The sequence below is a fragment of the Canis lupus genome, chromosome X (genome assembly GCF_048164855.1).
Source record: "Canis lupus baileyi chromosome X, mCanLup2.hap1, whole genome shotgun sequence".
Taxonomy (NCBI): domain Eukaryota; kingdom Metazoa; phylum Chordata; class Mammalia; order Carnivora; family Canidae; genus Canis; species Canis lupus.
In genome coordinates this window covers 18,851,519-18,870,045 of record NC_132876.1, presented here as the reverse complement: position 1 = coordinate 18,870,045, position 18,527 = coordinate 18,851,519, and the positions used below count along the sequence as shown (strand labels likewise).

Sequence of the window (18,527 nt, the reverse complement as noted above, 5' to 3'; positions counted from 1 at the left end):
TCCATTATTTAGTTGCATTTTGATTTTTAAAAAAAGATTTTATTTTTAAGTAATCTCTACACCCAAGGTGGGGCTCGAACTCACAACCCCAAGATCAGGAGTCGCACACTCTACCAACTGAGCCAGCCATTATTTAGCTTTATTTTAATGACTACCACAAAAATATGGAGAAGGGGGTTATGTTGTTTTCTTTAGCTAATTGGAATTACTGACAGCTGGGGGCCTTGAAGGGAGTTTTGTTTTCTTTTTCCAGCTGTAGTCATCAGCAGTTGCTGAGGTCATTCCAAAGTTTAAACCTGGTAGAATTTCCTAGGAAAATTCTATGGCTGGCAAGGGCCAGTCCATATTTTTAAGGGAAAACCCTTTTTATTTATATATTAGAGTCCTTGGCTGTAGAGATAATGCTGCTTTATACGACAACCTATGTTACATAATTTTGCCTAGTTTAGATAATGAGGTATCTGGAAATTAAGGACGTAAAGCAAAAATGGATTCTTGATTTTTATTCAGAAGGTGAAAACTAGGGGCACCCGGGTGGCTCAGTCGGTTAAGCATCCAACTCTTGGCTTCGGCTCAGGTCATGAGATCCAGCCCCACATCCGGCTCCATCTCACCATGGTGTCTGCTTGTCTCTCTCTTTCCCTTTCTGCTTTTCTCCCCTGTACTCTCTCTAATAAATAAAAAAGATGAAAACTATAAAATGCCAGTTACGAAACTTACTGAGAACATTTAAAGTGTTACACTGTAGCAGACATGTTCTGCCCATGGTCAGTGTACTGAATTCATTGAGACCTGGATCTTTGTCAAAAGATAGGAGGTCCATAAACATCCAAATTATGCCTTTGTCTCTATCTCTGTCGCTATAAATGCGTTTTTGTATTGGAGGTGGGGGCAGTGCCTGGGATATAGGGAAGAAGATGCATCTGGGCAAAGAGGTAACTAGCTCTGCTCTGTGAATGCTAATCTCATAAACAGACTTACATGGAAACAAATACTGTTTGAAAGGGCAAATCTTTGGAATGGGACCTGAGGGCGTGCATATCAAGGGAGTGTTAGGAGCAGAACAATAGAAATAAACTGTGCTTTAATATGGACATTGGATTTAGAGCTACTGAGTTTCTACAAAGTTATTTGTACAGAAGCATGAGGTTTTTCTTTTTCTGAGTGTCTTTCTTAAAACAGAGCTATTTACAGATTTTTTTAATTTATTGAAGTCATACATAGCCGTATAAAGAACTGAAGTACTGATCCCTGCTACAACCTAGATGAACCATGGAAACTTAATGCTAAGAAACCAGGCACCAAGGATTACATCTTGTATGATGCCTCCCCCTTTTAAGATTTTATCTATTTATGAAAGAGAGAAAGAGAGAGCATGTACAAGAGTGGGGAGGAGCAGAGGGAGAAGCAGACTCATTGAGCAGGGACCACCCCCACCAACCATGTGTGAGGCTCCATCCCAGGACCCCGAGATCATGACCTGAGCCAAAGGCAGACACCTAACTGATGGAGCCACCCAGGCGCCCCTGTTTGATGCCCTTTATATGAAATGTCCAGAAGTAGCAAATCCATAGAGCTAGAATGCAGGTTAGTGATTGCCAGGGGCTACAGACAGGGGGCTCGGGGGAGGGACTGTTAGCAGGTACAGGGTTTCTTTTTTGGGGTGATGCAAATGGCTGGAATTAGGTAGCAGTGATGGCTACACAACTTTGTAAATATACTAAAAGCCATGAATTATACACGTTGAAAGGGTGAGTTTTGTATTACATGAATTTCACCTCAATTTTTAAAAAGTAATTCGTGGTCATTGTACAAAATTAAAACATACAAAGATGTATAGGGCAAAATGTGAAACTCCCCCTGTTCTCCACAAGCCAACTCCCCTGTATTTGACATAGATCCTTCTAAATTGTGTACATATATAACTTACATACTTTTTAGCATAAATAGGATCATGTTCTGCATGCAGTTCTGTACCTGTCGTTTTCACTTGAACAACGCTGTAAGGTGTCAGAACAACTAGATTCCCTGCCTTTTGTTCAGCAGCTCCATTCCATGGCAGTGTATGGATGAACTGGAATTGTTCTGTCTGGTCTCACAGGATCTTATGCAGGTCATTTCTTAGGCTAAATTTCCAGAAGTGGAACTAAGTAAAAGGTATATACATTTAAAGTTTTAATAAAAATTGCCATCCAAAAAATATTCACCAATTGAAAAGTTCACCCTATGGGGATTAAGCTTCCCTGCTTTTCCGCTCCAAAGGAGTGCCTTTTAACGGAAAGAATTATGGTATCTTCTTTAAAAAACATGATACATGCTCTATAGAAAATTATAGGGTTTTCATTTTGTCATAAAGCCCACCTAGACTATATCTCAAGGAAGCATATGGATTATTTGGGGGAAACTGGACACCATATCTCATTTGTGAAACAATGAAGTCAAAAGTTTTTGTTTCATACATGTTAGCAACAGTAGTAATTGGTGAATCATTTCCCTTCCTCCTGCTTTCTGAAAAGTGACAGATTGTTCATAGCTGCTCCTTGTTGCCAGATGGATCTACTTCTCTGTGTGTCCAGGGTCATACGTGGCTCAGTTCAGTGCACTTGAAGGGGTCGTGTACGGTTTTGTTGAAGAATTCCTATAGCCTTTATCTATTGTGATGGTTCTTACTCCCCAAACTGTGAATGTGTCTAACCACCCGTCAGTTATGTAAAAACAAGATGAAACCATTTGAACTTTTCACTTTTCAACTAGTTGTTTTATCCTTGTATGAATAAAATGTAAGACAAACCAGAAAAACTGACTGATGTATATATCATTCTTTTAGCTCATTTGCTAAAAAATTATTGTTCTCTAAGAATTTCAAGCAAGTTACCTGCATATCTAAAAATAAACTGTTGGTAAAAAATAACACAGATATTCAGTTATGATGGTCATTCAACCTGCCAGTTTCTATGTAAAGAATAAATTGAATGTAGTCAAGGATGATTGATACCACCTGAAAACTAGTTTTTTCTAATTCTCAAAATCATAGTTTTTGCTAATTAGGTATGTATGACATTAGCCAAACAACTATTTAAGAAGATTTAAGTCAGATGTATAACCTTACAAAAAGAATTCTTTAATGTTTTACCAATAACCCAACCTTTGATCATGTTTCTCTACACTCATTTCTCATATGTTTATGAAATAACAAAGTCTGTAAAGAGGGGTAAGACAACACCACGACTCCATTAGTTCTTTTTTGCAACTTTGAACTTCAGTGGTCATGGAGACCGCTGTACGTTCATTTCAGAGGTTAGCCAGACAATTTAACACAAAGGCTTATTTTCAAATGTTCCTGATCCTTAAGCCCAAATAGGCTTATGTTCTATATTTAGTATTGATTTAGTATTACCAGGAAGCAATCATTCTCGGGACCCTGGTTTCATATGTTCTCGGTTAGAGAGCAAGCACAAAAGATAAGCAGTTTCTGAAAGTTTGCAGATCAGAGAGCTGGAATTTTGGCATTATCCTCAAATACAACACTCTTTCCGGACCTCCCTTAGAAGAGTTGTTCTTAAGCATTTCAACCTATTCCGTGTGCCCAGACCGCTTAGGGCAGCTATCCAGTATGCAGGGGCTGGGGGTGGGGACACAGGGAGAGGGATTAAAGAAAACATATGTGGCTTAAGGGGAAGGCTTGGCAGATGTCCATTCTCGCTTGGGAAGAGGCAGGGTAGGAGAGAGAAGTTTTCGGCAGCCTTTACGGCATTTCATAACTGGGGTCACTTCATTCCATGAAACTCGGAAGTGCAGCCAACTCTAGGGCACATCCTAGAAAGATCGCCACAAAACTTGGAACACTTTTGCGCTTTATTCTTTTCTTCCTTTGATGCCCTCCTGGGAACTCACTTACCTGACTTCCCATGATCTCTACCACCCCTTCAAGACGACTCCTTTCCTGACTCTTCTCCCCAGCCCCAATGTAAGTGGTCCGCAGCCTTCTGGTCTTTCCATCTTGGATTGTTCTCGCTCAGCCGTAATCTGCTGCTACAGCTGTCAGCTGTGTGTTCTGCTGATGAGTCCCCATCCTTATCCACACTCGGCTCCACCCACTGGGTAGTTTCAGCTACACTCCTGGACATTTTTACCCAGTCTGCTGGCTACTCAAGCATGAATCCCAAACTGAATTGTCCTGACCTGGATTTTCTCTTTGTCAGGTGATGGGGCTAACGATGGGTCTGCTTACATCTCCACGTCAGCTTGCTAAGTTCCTCACAATCTGTTATTCTGTCTTTTGGGTCCATCCTCTCCATTCTTACTGCTGATAAACTTGTGATTTTCCTCGGTGTTTGTTGGTTTTTCTCTTTCACCTTTTGCCCGGAATCCTGACTCCTGTTTCCACTCTGGACCCATGTTCCTCAGACTCTTCGTTCCTTGGTTTTCTTCATGAGGCAGTTCTTGCCCTCACTTCCTTTACTATTCAACCTGCATGAGATGGTTAATCACCTCCACTACCTCTAGACATCACTGGCCTCAACTTGCCACTTCTGTCAATTCTCATCCACCCTTTTACCTTCCCCTGTGCCTAGAGTTCCTTCTACTGTCCCATCTGGGGAAGGTGACCCGCCAGAGGAGATTGCAACCCATGTGGCCTGGTGCCGCACAAATATTGGTGTTTGTTCCCAGGTTCTCCATATCAGTCTTCAATCCTTTTAACTTGTCTTTCCTTTTATCCTTACAAACTGTTACAAACATAAGCATATGGACTCTGGGTTTTGGTGGCCTTGGCTCGGATCCTATGTAACCTTGAAGTTACTGAATCTCCACCTCCATGATCTCATCTTGAAAATGCCTGTAAAAATAGTACTCATTGCATAGACTTGTGAGGATCAAAGGAGAGAACAGACTCAAGACTCTCCCATCCCCTGACATGCTGGCCCTTGCTCCTGTGTTTCCTTCTAGTTGTGCCCTGTTTCTCTCCTCTTCTCATGTAATTTTCTTGAAAGTTGAGTCCCCACTTGACGTCTCTGCATCTGTATTTTTATTACACATTCCTCAGCTTCACTGCACTCACTTCTGTTCACACCTCTCCACTTCCTCAACTACACGGAAACTGTTCCAGCAAAGTCCACTGGTGGCCTTTGCCAAATCCTGTGGGTACTCTTCACTTCTTATTTCTTTGCCTTCTTGACTGTAACATCCCTGAAGGATCAGGTGTGGTAAGGGGACTAGCCGATGGAAGGATTTCCGTGATCCTTCAGCTATAAAGGTAAATCTATCAAGTCAACTTGGAAAAGCGTTTTATATTTTCACTAGTCATATATGAATTGATGCTCAGTGAACCAAAATTAGAAAATACAGAGAAGTAAAAAAAAAATTCCAATCTCCCATCATCTTATGAACCATAAGGCCACCATTATATTTTTTGTAAAATCTTCAAACATTTCTGTGCATATATGTAATTATAAAAAAAGGGGTTCATATTATACCTAGTAAGTTGTACTCTGCCTTTTTCACCTACAAATCAGAAATATCTTCACAGTTCAGTAAATAAACTGTCACTCCTAATGGTTGCATTAGTCCATTTTGTGGATGTATCCTAGAGTTTGGCCATTTCCCTATCATTAGATACTTAAGTTTCCAGGTTTTGTTGTTGCTATTATTTTGCTGTTGGAAAAAGTGCTGATATAATGATGAAGAAAGAGCAGAGAGCCTCAGATTAAAGGATATTCTACAGAACAACTGGCCTGCACTTGTCCTGAATGTCTCGAAGATCCAAGAAAAGCCGAAGAACTATTTCACATTAAGGGTGATAAAAATACGTGACAACTAAAAGTAATGTGTAACCCTGAATTGGGAACTGGTTCCGCAAAACAGAATTCTTGCTGTGCAGGAGGACATTCTGGGGACTAATGACTAAATGTAAATAGGGACTGAAGATTAGACATTATTAGGTCAATGTTAATTTCCTGATTTTGATAATTGTGGTTATAAGAGAATACTCTTATTCTTAGAAAATATATACTGAAGTGTTTAGGAATAAAGGTGTTATGTCTGCCTTTTACCTGGTTCAGAAAAAGAAATGTGTGTGTGTGTGTGTGTGTGTGTGTGTGTGTATAAAGAGATAAAGCAAATGGAGCAAGATATCACACGTTGATGAATCTTGGTGGATGATATGCAGGAGTTCTTTGTACTATTCTTGCAACTTTTCTATAGTTTTGAAAAAAAAAATTAAAGGTAGGCACACCAGCAGAAGTAGCAACCATTATTAAGGGAGCCTGAAGAAAGTCCAAACTCAGGGAACAGGAGTAAGCCATGAGAAATCCTTCCCAAGGGTATGGAGACAGGAGAGGAACCACACTCTGGTGGAAGGAGCATGAGCTATATTTGGATCAAATAGCCTAGAGAGGAAGGCCACTAAGGAACCACATCTGGAGGAAAGAATGTGAACGATATTTGGATCAAGTGGCCCAGAGAGAACTGTCTCCCTCCCCAACACCTAGGGTGACTCTCTACCTTTTCTGCCTGAACACACCCTATTATTGGAAATCGATCTTTTGAGCTGTTGTCACCCTTCAGCTGCCACTGTTTTGTTTGTATTTCAGGGTCTCCATCCATATCTTAGGTTCTTTTTTCATTTTTCTGAAGTAACATTTCCTTTTTTTCCTATAGGAAGCATGGGTAACAAATGTTTGAAAATAAATAATGCTGAGATGAACATTCTTATACATATAGCTTTCTGCCCTTGTCTGATTATATCCTTAAGATAAATTTCTTTTTTTTTAAAGGCTTGAGAGAGAGAGATTGAATGGGGGGGGGAGGCAGGGGCAGAGGGAGACGGAGAGAATCCCAAGCAGATTCCCTGCTGAGAGTGAAGCCCAATGTGGGGCTCCATCTCAGGACCCTGAGATCATGACCTGAGCCAAAATCAAGAGTCAGATGCTCACTTGACTGAGCCACCCAGGCACCCCCGAACTACTCAGTTTTTAACAATAATCCCTGATTATCTTAAAATATACGGTGTTTAAATTTCTTCAGTGGAAGTGGAACTTAAGTGTTTGCTATTCTGATCTAAATTTCCACAATTTTCTCAGGGGGAAGGGAGATGTAAACACAAGTTCTTGAGGTTTTTGAAATCATCTTGAGGTCAACACTCACTTTATATATAATTACCATCTCTATATTATATGTGTTACAGGCATATATTCCAGGCAATTCTAGTAGATCATATAAAATTAGATGCTTATTAATCTAGTTTTATACTAATTTCAACTCCCCAAAGACACTTAAGAATATTAAGAGATAGCAAAATAGAGATAAAATACAATTGCTAAATATTTTTTACAACCATGCATCAGATAATATGCCTTTAAAAGTCCACACACAAGGCTGAGTAGAAACATTTCTATATATTCATGTAAATTTCAGAATGTTACCTCGATTCAAATTATTACTAGATAGCTACCAGTGAAAACGAATAAAAATTCAATTAATTTGTTGCCTGAGCAATTGCCTTTTAAATTTCTAACAAATGGTGGAAATTAGACATAGTTTTAATTATGTAGCACACAAAATCATTATTAATTTATATTCACAATAATATAATATTCCTTTCAACTTGATTCCTATATTAGGAAAATGTTTCTAAAAGTCCCACGATAACTCATTTTCACTGGTAGCTGCGGACCTGGATGTGGTGGATGCTGCTGGTGTCCTATCCAGCTCCCATGACCAGCTAGAGCCCTCATAGCACCTTTGTTTGGTATGCAGTTTCCACTTGCGACCTTCTCTAGTTACTTGCCATTGCCTTATGGGAGCCTGGGAGGCTCCATTGTCCCTCTTCCCAGGTAGCCAGTGATTCTAAGATACAAAGTCCTTGTCCCCTGTCTCAAGACAGGACTACTGCAAGTTTTTCCCCTGAGTCAGGCCAGGGCTAGACTTTACCTGAGGCTACGTCCTTGCTCAGCTCACTCCTGTCTCTATCCTGCTTTGATTCTGACCTTGCCAGGTTTTCTTTTTTTACAATTTTATTTGACAGAGACCGTGTGCAGGAGCAGAAGGAGCAGAGGGAGCAGCAGGCAGAGGGAGAGGGAGAGGGAGAAGCTGCCTCCCCGCTGAGCATGGAGCCCGAAGCTGGGCTCTGTCCCAGGACCTTGAGATCATGACCTGAGCCGAAGCCAGACACTTAAGTGACTGAGCCACCTGGGCGCCCCCAGTCTGTCAGTTTTATGCACCTGGTAGCAGTATCAGCTTCCAGAGAAACCAGCTTCCAGTAGAGCCCTTCCTACCAAGCTCTGGGACTGTGTTTTGTTATTCTCTCCAGAAGTCCCACTCTCTAGCCAAGGGCTATTCTACAGAACTTTCTACGGTGGTGGAAATGTGCTATGTCCATCTGGTCTAATACAGTAGCCACTAGCTACAAGTAGCTATTGAGCATTTACAATGTGGCTAGTAGGACTGAGGAGCCCAGTTTTTTATTTAATCGTAGTTCATTTAAGATTTAAATAGCCACGTGTGGTTAGTGGGTACTGTACTGGATAGCACAGCTCTATCTAAGTCATAGCAGGGACCTTTAGGCAAGTATGAATGGAGAGCAGAGACTATCCAAAATGTTCAATTTGTTTCTTACAGTGAGCAAAAGTATCAGAATGGAGGGGAGTGCAATACCTTATTAGGGAACAGTATACAAGTGAACGGACCTGCTTGTAATTATCAGTGTATGATAATCCTGAGGCAAGCACATTTTATGAACAGAGAAGGCCTTTGGTAAATCTTCAGGGTGTTAAAATCTGTCCTGTATAGTGTGTGCTATAATCGCTCTCAAATAACAGAACTATTTTAAACTGGGCAAGAAAAGTCATTAGAAGTCAGTTTGATAATGGTCACGTCATTAGCCCTTACACACATAAATGTGAATCTGTATCACCATGATGCTTGCAATGAGAATTTCCTATAGTAATAAAAAGTAACATAAAGTAACTTGAGCTTGTCTTTGACTTGACAACTTTCCCTGTATTGTGAACCTAAACCATGAGACAGTTTGCTCTTGGTCTCATTGAAAATATGTAAAGCATACCTATTATACCTCATTATTTCTCTAACACCCCTCCCCACCTTTGCTTGTGAGCCCACAACATGAGTCAGGAAGAGAGAGCAAACCTTTGGTGCGAACGGCCATCTAGGAGAGTGCTAAGGATGGTTTGGGGGTAAAATATCTAATCGTGGGGTTTTTTTTATTATTACTCAGGAGACACACACACACACACACAGAGGCAGAGACACAGGCAGAGGGAGAAGCAGGCTCCCCGTGGGGAGCCCAGTGAGGTACTCAGTCCCAGGACCCCAGCATCACACCCTGAGCCAAGGCAGGTGCTCAACCACTGAGCCACCCACGTGTTCCTCTCATCAGTTTTATTATTTTGAATTTGCGACCTGATCCTAGAAAAGAGCAACATTAGAAAGAGACGTCGGGTGGGGGTGGGGGCCAGGGGGTTGAAATGGGTGATGGGGATGAAGGAGGGCACTTGTGATGAGCACCGGATGTTGTACATAAGTGATGAATCACTAAATTCTATACCTGAAACTAACACTACACTGTATGTTAACTAACTGGACTTTAAATAAAAACTTGGCAGGGAAAAAGAGGTCAGTATGCCAGTCTCTAGAACCAGAGTAACAGTGCTTTCCAAAAACCCCAACAGGTGATAACCTAACCTTAGGGACTTCTACTTTCTGTAGAAGCAAAGAACCCTTATAAAATCTTGTTTTATTTGCTGATTTTTCTACATTTGTCTATAGCATGCAATACAGAAACATGAAAGTTAGCTGACTTTTTTTTGTTGTTGTTAGCTGACCTTTTTAAGAGTCTACATTTAAGCTGGGTAAGGCAACAACTCTCTATGCAGAAAGTAAGTCAACTTGAATTTTATTATGCATAAAGTTCTCTTTCCAAAAAAGAATTCAAGGGACGCCTGGGTGGCTCAGTGGTTGAGCATCTGCCTTCGGCTCAGGGCATGATCCTGGGGTCCCTGGATAGAGTCTCAATTGGGCTCCCTGCAGGGAGCCTGCTTCTCTCTCTGCCTCTCTGTGTGTGTCTCTGATGAATAAAACAAACAAACAAACAAATATTCTTAAAAAAACAAAAAAGAAAAAATTCAATATACCTCAATATACACATATTTAGATATATAAATTTAAACATACATACACGTACTAAATATGATAGGTGGCATTAAGCTTTAAGCCTTATTTTTAATTTTTAAAAAAATCCCTCCCCTTTTTTGCAAGTAATCTCTTTGTGGGGCTCAAACTCACAACCCAAATAAAGATCAAGAGTTGCATACTCCGCCGACTGAGCCAGCCAGGTACCCCTAAACCTTAGTGTTTTTTTTTTAAGATTTTATTTATTTATTCATCAGAGACACACAGAGAGAGAGAGAGGGAGAGAGAGAGAGGCAGAGACACAGGCAGAGGGAGAAGCAGGCTCCACGCAGGGAGCCTGATGTGGGACCTGATCCAGGGTCTCCAGGATCACACCCTGGGCTGAAGGTGGCGCTAAATCCCTGAGCCACCCGGGCTGCCCTAAACCTTAGTTGTTTTTTGTTTGTTTGTTTTTTTAACCTTAGTTTTTAAAATAAAATTACTCTTAAGCTTATTATAAGACACTGTTGGATTTTCATATCATGATTTGAATGTTATAACGTAATGCCCAGAGCTTGGTTTCTAATACTGCTAATACTAATCATTTCTATTACTTCTAATACTACTCTCCAATGAAAGGAACCAGTGCTTTTTGGAAAAAACAGCCAATTGTAAGGCTAGGACCGGAAAAGTACAAGATAAGCCTGGAGTATCTTGTGGTGCCAGAAATTAAGGAAGTGCTAAAAGAATGATAGGGAAATTGGGGATCCCTGGGTGGCTCAGCGGTTTAGTGCCTGCCTTCGGCCCAGGGCATGATCCTGGAGTCCCGGGATCGAGTCCCACATTGGGCTCCCTGCGTGAAGCTTACTTCTCCCTCTGTCTGTGTCTCTGCCTCCGTCTCTCTCTCTGAATAAAAAAATAAAAAATCTTAAAAAAATGATAATAGCTACAAAGGGAAATGGGAAATAGCTACAAAGACACAGGAGCCAACATGGAGGGACTCCCAATAGCCAAATTTTGGGCAATTTGGGCAAAATGTAATTAATATTACTGATGGTTCATTACCTACAGGATAAAGTTCCTGAGTCCATGGCAATTTAAATAATTTAAAAACTAATGAGTAAGGTGAAGGCAAAGCTCTTTATTACAGTAGCATTCTAAATAGCAAGTGAAGAAGGAATGATGTTAATGGAAAAAGCAAGATTCGACAAACACCCCAGTAATAATTGTTGCAGTCAGAAATCAGCATGGAGGCTAGAATTAGTCAGTGAAAGTCTGATGAGGAACAGAATATTTAGGGTCTCAAACTAGAATGCCTAATAATCCTTATTAATTACAAAGAGGAAACGAGTATGTAGTGAAGCAGTGTGGCAGATACTGCCTTAAGTAATCAATCCAAAGTAGCATCAATAATGGGACAAATTGACAAACATGCTCTTCCTAATATAAAAACACACCATTATGACCGCTGTGTTTCTGGCCCAAAATGGAACACTTGAAACTCCATGGTGTGGTAACATTAGACAAGCCTGAACTGAGGGAAATTCTACCAGCCAGTGCCCTTTGAAAATGTGAAGGTCATAACAGACAAAGACAGGAATTGTTCCAGGAATAAAGAGGTAAAGGAGATTTAAGGAAATACAACATGTGCTCCCAGATCAGATCTTGGTCCAGAAAAAGAACAGTAATTGGACAATTGATTAAACTTAGATAAAGATTCTAGATTGGTTAATAATTTTGTATCAGTGTTAATTTCCTGATTTTGATCATTGTACTAGGTGTGGTTATATTAAATGTTAACACTGGGGAAGGGTATACACATCTTGCTCCACTTACAATGGTGTTATGCCCTGATAAAACTACTGTAGGCTGAAAATATTGTAAATCAAAAATGCATTTCCTACAGTTGGGCAAAATCATCTAACGCAAAGCCTAATTTATAATAAAGTGTTGAATATCCCATGTAATGTATTGAATACTGTACTGAAAGTGAAAAACCACAATGGTTGTATGGATGCAGAATGGCTGTCAGTGTACGGGTTGTTCACCCTCATGATCATGTGGCTGACTGGGTGCTGTGGCTCACTGCCACTGCCCAACATCACGAGAGGACTGTATTACATGCCACTAGCCTGGGAAAAGATCAAAATCCAAAATTCCAAGTACACTTTCTACTGAACATGTACTGCCTTCGCACTATCGTAAAGTCAAAAAATTGCAAGTCAAACCATTGTAAGTTGGGAACCATCTGTACTGAGAAGTTTGAGAGAGAAAAACAGAACAGGGAGGTAGGACAATCAAGTGGTGTCCCAGAATTCAAGGGAATAGAGTCAAAAGAACACAATGACAAATAATATCAAATGCAATAAGGAGGACAGTTATAGGCCAAAAATTGTGTCCATTGGATTTGGCAAGATAACAGTCAATGGTGTTGTCCAAGCCAAGCTGTTTTGGCACCACTGTGGGCACAGAAGACAGACCACAGTGAGTGAGGAGGGTGGACAGCAAGTGAGAAAGTTGATAAAGCAAGTATTAACAACTCATGAATCTAGGGCTGCTGAAGAAGATTTTTTTTTAAGATTGTATTTATTTAAGAGGGAGAGAGAGCAGGGGAGGAGCAGAGGGGGAGAGAATCTCAGCAGACTATGGAGCCCAACGCGGGGCTTGATGCCACGACCCTGAAACCACGACCTGAGCAGAAACCAACAGTCTGATGCTTAACTGACTGAGCCACTCAGGCACCCCAAAGAAAGAATTTTTCTAATTAAACAGTTTATTTTTTAAAATCCTAAGGAAGCAGAAAGCAACTTCCATTAGCCATGTGGGATTTTGAGAGTTTTAGAAATTGGTCTATATAAAAGGCCATTTGTAATAATATCAGAAGGCTATAAAATATGTAAGACAAGGACAGTAGGTAGTTGCTAGAAAATTAAGCTCTGCAAATCATAGTTTAATGGTCATTAAGAAGACCCTGATAGAGACATGGAATGTTAGCATAGAGATTGAATGAGGGAACTCTGGGTGATTGGTGGCTGACAACTTTCAGATGAATAGATACAGAGTTTTAAAAGAATTCAATAAGAATACATGGTCCTAGGGGCACCTGGGTGGCTCAATGCTTGAGCATCTGCCTTTGGTTTGGGCTGTGATCCCAGATCCTGGGATCAAGTCTGGCATCAGGGAGCCTGCTTCTCCCTCTGCCTATGTCTCTGCCTCTCTGTGTCTCTAATGAATAAATAAATAGAATCTTTAAAAAGAGAAAAGAATACATGGTCCTATACTAGCACCTGGCCTTACTTGTTATAAACTCATTTCTTTGTTCCAAACTAAAGCCAGCATGCACGACTTAACAACAGCAGTTAACTTCCATTTTGACATTCCTGTCATAAAATATTTTACAAAATCAAATTTTTCTCAGAACCTCCTGGAAATTTTTCCGAGAACATGAGCTATGACATAAAGAGAGGACTTTAAATGCATTCATTCATTCAATTATTCATTTGCTTACTTATTTCTTGGATAAAAGAAACTTGGGTCTGTATGGGCCTGAAGGGAAAGACTAGAAAGAAGGAGATACAAATGCTATGGGAGAATAAGAGTAGATATTTGACAGAGACCAGTACCACAGGTGATGGATTGCAGGCCACAGACGGGTCTGCTGGTCAGAGGAGGGGCTCCTCAGCTCTGGGTCTGGAGGAGAGAAGAGACACAGTGTAGATGTGTATGGCAGGGACTGATGTGCTTCCTGTTTCCTCCACTCTCTTCATGAGCTATTGGGTTGAGTCAACCCCTCTAGAGTGAGGATGATGAAGTTGAACAGGGACATTCAGAACATTCCTGAGAGGAGTAAGACAGGATGCTGAACAAGGACTCGTGAAGGATTGTGAATGGGGTGTTAGGGCCCAGTCCCACGAATCTATGGAGGGACCAGTCTCCACGATTGTGGGATTTTCTCCAGTGCCTAGGCGAGGTAGATAGAACAGGTGTGGCTCTGCCATCTGGGCAAAGCAGAGGTGGAAGGGCACAAAGGACTTCCAGCAGTTGGTGAGAGTGGTTCAGGTGGGATCCTGAGCGAAGTGGGAAGTGAGGGAAGCCGGGGGCAGAGTGGCTGATCAGGGAATGGGAAGTCTCTCCCGTGGGCCTGAAGCACAGTTATGATAGGCAAGGTGGTCCAGGATGCCCGGAGAGGAAGGAAATCAGGGTGAGAAGTTGGGACACCATAGTGGAGAGATGCCATCCAACACCCCCCCCCCCCCCCCCCGGCCACCGGCCCTACAGCACTGTAGGGGAGCTATACATTCCAGTTTGCCTGGGATTGTTATTGCAGCAACTTATCCAATTCAGCATTTGTCTGAGAGGTTTTGTTTTCCCACCCAGGGTAAGTATTAATAACTGAATCAACATAAGTCAGGATGGGGCTGTGGGACCACCACCTTTTAATTCTAGCTTCTGCCTCAGTCTTCTTTGCCTACCAGCCTGTGCAGTACATACGGAGAGAAGCAAATTCTCACTTTAATACAGTTAGACCTAAATGGCAACCAGTGATAACCCTTCTCCCTTTCTCTAATCTTTTCTAAATAGTATGTAACCCTCTCAAGGACAGCATGCTGGGTGTTCATCGATAACAGAGTGCACTCAGACCTTAGAAGTTAAAGACAACCGACTCATGCTTGTCCCAGGCAGGGACGAGAGGGAACATTCACCACTGTGTGCCCCTTTGTTGGACACTTGGGGTTCCAGAAGGGTATGCCGGCCATTTGTGCCCATGCCAAAGCCTACGAGATACAGGAAGCTGCCCGGCCATGAGTTGGTAGGCCAGTGGACATAGCGAATTACATCTTTACATGTACATAAAGTATACTAAGGAAACAGAGACTGAGGTGTCGTGCCATAGAACAGAGTAAGTCACCTGAATGCTCTCAGTGCAGTGGTTATGTCATTCATTATATGGTGCAAATCTACAACACCCTTTTTTCCTACAAATTTGCAGTTCACCCTTTTCGGCACATGATTCAAAAACTAAAGTGCAAGATTAATGCAAAATTAAATGCCATATTTGTTACTCAAGACATTGATCATGACTGTGTAACATGAACAAAACAGTTGGCAATGCTTTATCATCCACGCGCATGGAGCACATGGCTATCACTGACCACAGGAAAACCAGGGGCATAAATTTGCAGAGACAGCTTCAGCATCAACCTCACAGGTTTGTAGTTATTTTAAGGAGGCTGTGCCCAAAGATGATGATTTAATGGGGTGCAGCTGCAGAGAGGGTATTTACGTATTGCTCTGTGAATGGCTTGTTTAGATCAACTGACTGTTCTTCAACATTCATTTGTTCATTTTGATTTCAAGTGTCCTGTACCACACTTGATCTTAGCCAAAAGGCCGAGAAGTGATCAAGTGTCCTGTACACGACAAAAAGTGTAGTGAGAGCTTTAAATAAGTAGCTCTATTTTCAGGGCTTCACAGTTAAATGATGTCAGTTATATGATGCCATCTATATCATTAGATATTTCAAATAGAAAATCAGTTGTATTAGCGCTCTCTGGAGAAACAGAACCCCATGTGTGTATGAGCCAGAGACAGAGGGGAGGGGGAGGGGAGGAGATAGAGAAGGAGGGGAGAAAATGAAAGACAGCGAGAGAGATTTATTTTAAGGAATTAGCTTACACGTTTGTGGAGGCTTGACGAGTCCAAAATCTGATGGGGGAGGCCGGCTGGCTGGACACTGCCGGAGGAGTTGCAGTTCCAGTCCGAAGGCGGTCTGCTGGCAAAATTCCTCCTTGCTTAGCGGAGGTCAGCCTTTGCTCTATTCAGGCCTTCAAATGATTGGAGGAGGCCCGTCCACATTGTGGAGGGTAATCTGCTGTAGCCAAAGTCCACTGATTTAAATGTTAATCTCACCCAAAAACACACCTTTACAGAAACAGTCAGAATAATGTTTGTTCAGATATCTGGGTATTGTGGCCCAGCCAAGGTGACACATAAAATTAACTGTCAGTTTTGTTAATTCCAATACTGGTTCAGTTTTCATCCAGTTCATGGAGTCAAAGCAAAGCTTAGAGAAATGTATTCTGATGAAGGTGGAACATCCAAGATCACTAGGAAGGCTACTCTAAATTTAACATAAAAATTTAACACTTAGAGGGACGCCTGGGTAGTTCAGTTGGTTAAGCATCTGCCTTCCGCTCTGGTCATGATCCCAGAGTCCTGGGATCAAGTCCTGCATCGGGCCCCCTGCTCAGCAGGGAGTCTGCTTCTCCCTCTGTTTGCCATTCCCCGTTTGTGCTCTCTCTCCCTCTCTCTGACAAATGAATAAATAAAAGTCTTTTAAAAAATTCAACATTTAGGGACGCCTGGGTAGCGTCAGCGGTTGAGTGTCTGCCTTTGGCTCAGGGCATGATCCCGGATTCCTTTCCTTATCTCTTCCTGCATGCAAATATTCTAGTAAAACAGTGGCATACTTAGCATATTTGACACAGAATAGATAATTTTTAATTTAAAAAATGACAAAATTGGGGCACTTAGGTGGCTCAAGCAGTTAAGCACCTGATTCTCGATTTCAGCTCATGTCATGATTTCAGGGTTGTGAGTTCAAGCCCGGAGTTGGGCTCTGCGCTGGGTGTGGAGCCTTCTTGAGATTCTCTCTCTCCCTATCCCTCTCCTGGTGTGCACCTGCACACTCTGTCTCTCAAAAAAAAAAAGACAAAATGATTTTGTCTATATGAAAATTTTATTTCCTGTAATAGTAATAGCTATTTTCTTGATTTCTTTTTAGGACTTAAGACAATTATAATTTTAATTTTTCAAGTTTTTAAAAAGTAGGCTCCATACCCAGTGTGGGGCTTAACTCTCAACCCTGAGATCAAGAGTCACATGCTCTACTGACTGAGCCAGCCAGGTGCCCCAACTATTACAATTTTAAAATAACACATTTCAGGGACACCTGTGGGGCTCAGCAGTTGAACATCTGCCTTCAGCTCAAGTCATGATGCCGGGGTCCTGGGATCGAGTCCAGCATCAGGCTCCATGCAGGGAACCTGCTTCTCCCTCTGCCTATGTCTCTGCCTCTCTCTATGTGTCTCTCATGAATAAATAATTTTTTAAAAATTAAAAAAAAATAACATTTTGATTTTAAATATATTGTCCAAATTCAGCAATACATTTCATCTGTGAACCGGATTTTCACTTACCAAACAGAAGTATTACATCTTGCAAGTTTCACTATTTGCTGTTTTAAATTTTAAACACAAATAAAAGCTCCAAGCTGTCATAGAGTAACAGGATGGAAATAATAGTACTATTTGTCTTTACAGTTAGCAGGCTATCACTGTTTATTTCAAACCCCTGAGAATTCAGGAGTATGTGCTACCACAGGGGTTGGAGAAAGAAGAAACTGCAAGCCACAAACAAGCCAGAAGGGCTCTGAAGTGTTGGATTACCTACTTTAGAAACAAATGTGGCAGGCGGGGCAGGGGTGGGGGTGGGGGGGTGGGGGCTGGATGTGTACCTGAGTGGCTCATTTGTTTTAAGTGTCCAACTCCTGATCTCAGGGTCCTGAGTTCAAGACCCACCTTTAGCTCCAGGCTGGGCATGGAACTTACTTTAAAAAAAAAAGAGAGAGAGGGACACCTGGGTGGCTTGGTGGTTGGGCATCTGCCTTTGGCTCAGGGCATGATCCTGGAGTCCCAGGATTGAGTCCCATTATCGGGCTCCCTGCATGGAGCCCGGTTCTCTGCCTATGTCTCTGCCTCTCTCTATCTGTGTCTCTCGTGAATAAATAAATTAAATCTTTAAAACATAAAAAAGAGAGAAACAAATGTAGCTGAGTCCACATGTGCCAGGGGCCCAACATATAACTGTAAGTGCTCTAACTCCTGGTGGAACACAATGTTTGTTAAAAGGATAAGTAATAAAAATGTGCTGATATGAACCTCAAAGTCTATATCCAATAGAAATGCATTCATGTGTTTATGTACAAAATAGGTACGAAATGTTCACAGCAGCACTATTTGCAATAAACCAAACCTGGAAACTGACCAAATGTCCATCAGTAGAATAACAAATAAGAAGTCTTAGATGCTAGAAGGATAGAGTGAAGAATTGTTTAAGGTAATAATATGGAACGCATAGCATTGTTATTAACATTTTTTGAAGCAAGAGCTATGCTAGGCATTCTTGCATAATTTTGTTTAATCCTCACCATGCCCTGTGGTTGAGATATAAATTATCGTCAGGGATCCCTGGGTGGCGCAGCGGTTTGGCGCCTGCCTTTGGCCCAGGGTGCGATCCTGGAGACCCGGGATCGAATCCCACGTCGGGCTCCTGGTGCATGGAGCCTGCTTCTCCCTCTGCCTGTGTCTCTGCCTCTCTCTCTCTCTCTGTGACTATCATAA

At 41.6% G+C, this 18,527-nt stretch overlaps 2 long non-coding RNA genes across 2 annotated transcripts in view; both read right to left on the bottom strand.

The window, feature by feature from the left end:
- Positions 1-17,562, bottom strand: part of LOC140628206 (uncharacterized) — a 129,534-nt gene extending 111,972 nt beyond the window's left edge. The window contains exon 1 of the long non-coding RNA XR_012026560.1: positions 15,802-17,562. This is a non-coding gene — a long non-coding RNA (uncharacterized lncRNA). The remainder of the gene's footprint in view (positions 1-15,801) is intronic.
- On the bottom strand, positions 489-5,357 carry LOC140628205 (uncharacterized). The gene is made up of 3 exons (XR_012026559.1): positions 3,899-5,357; positions 1,978-2,146; positions 489-670 (listed from the first exon to the last, which is right to left on the bottom strand). It is a non-coding gene; the product is annotated as an uncharacterized lncRNA (long non-coding RNA).
- Positions 17,563-18,527: the final 965 nt, after the last annotated feature.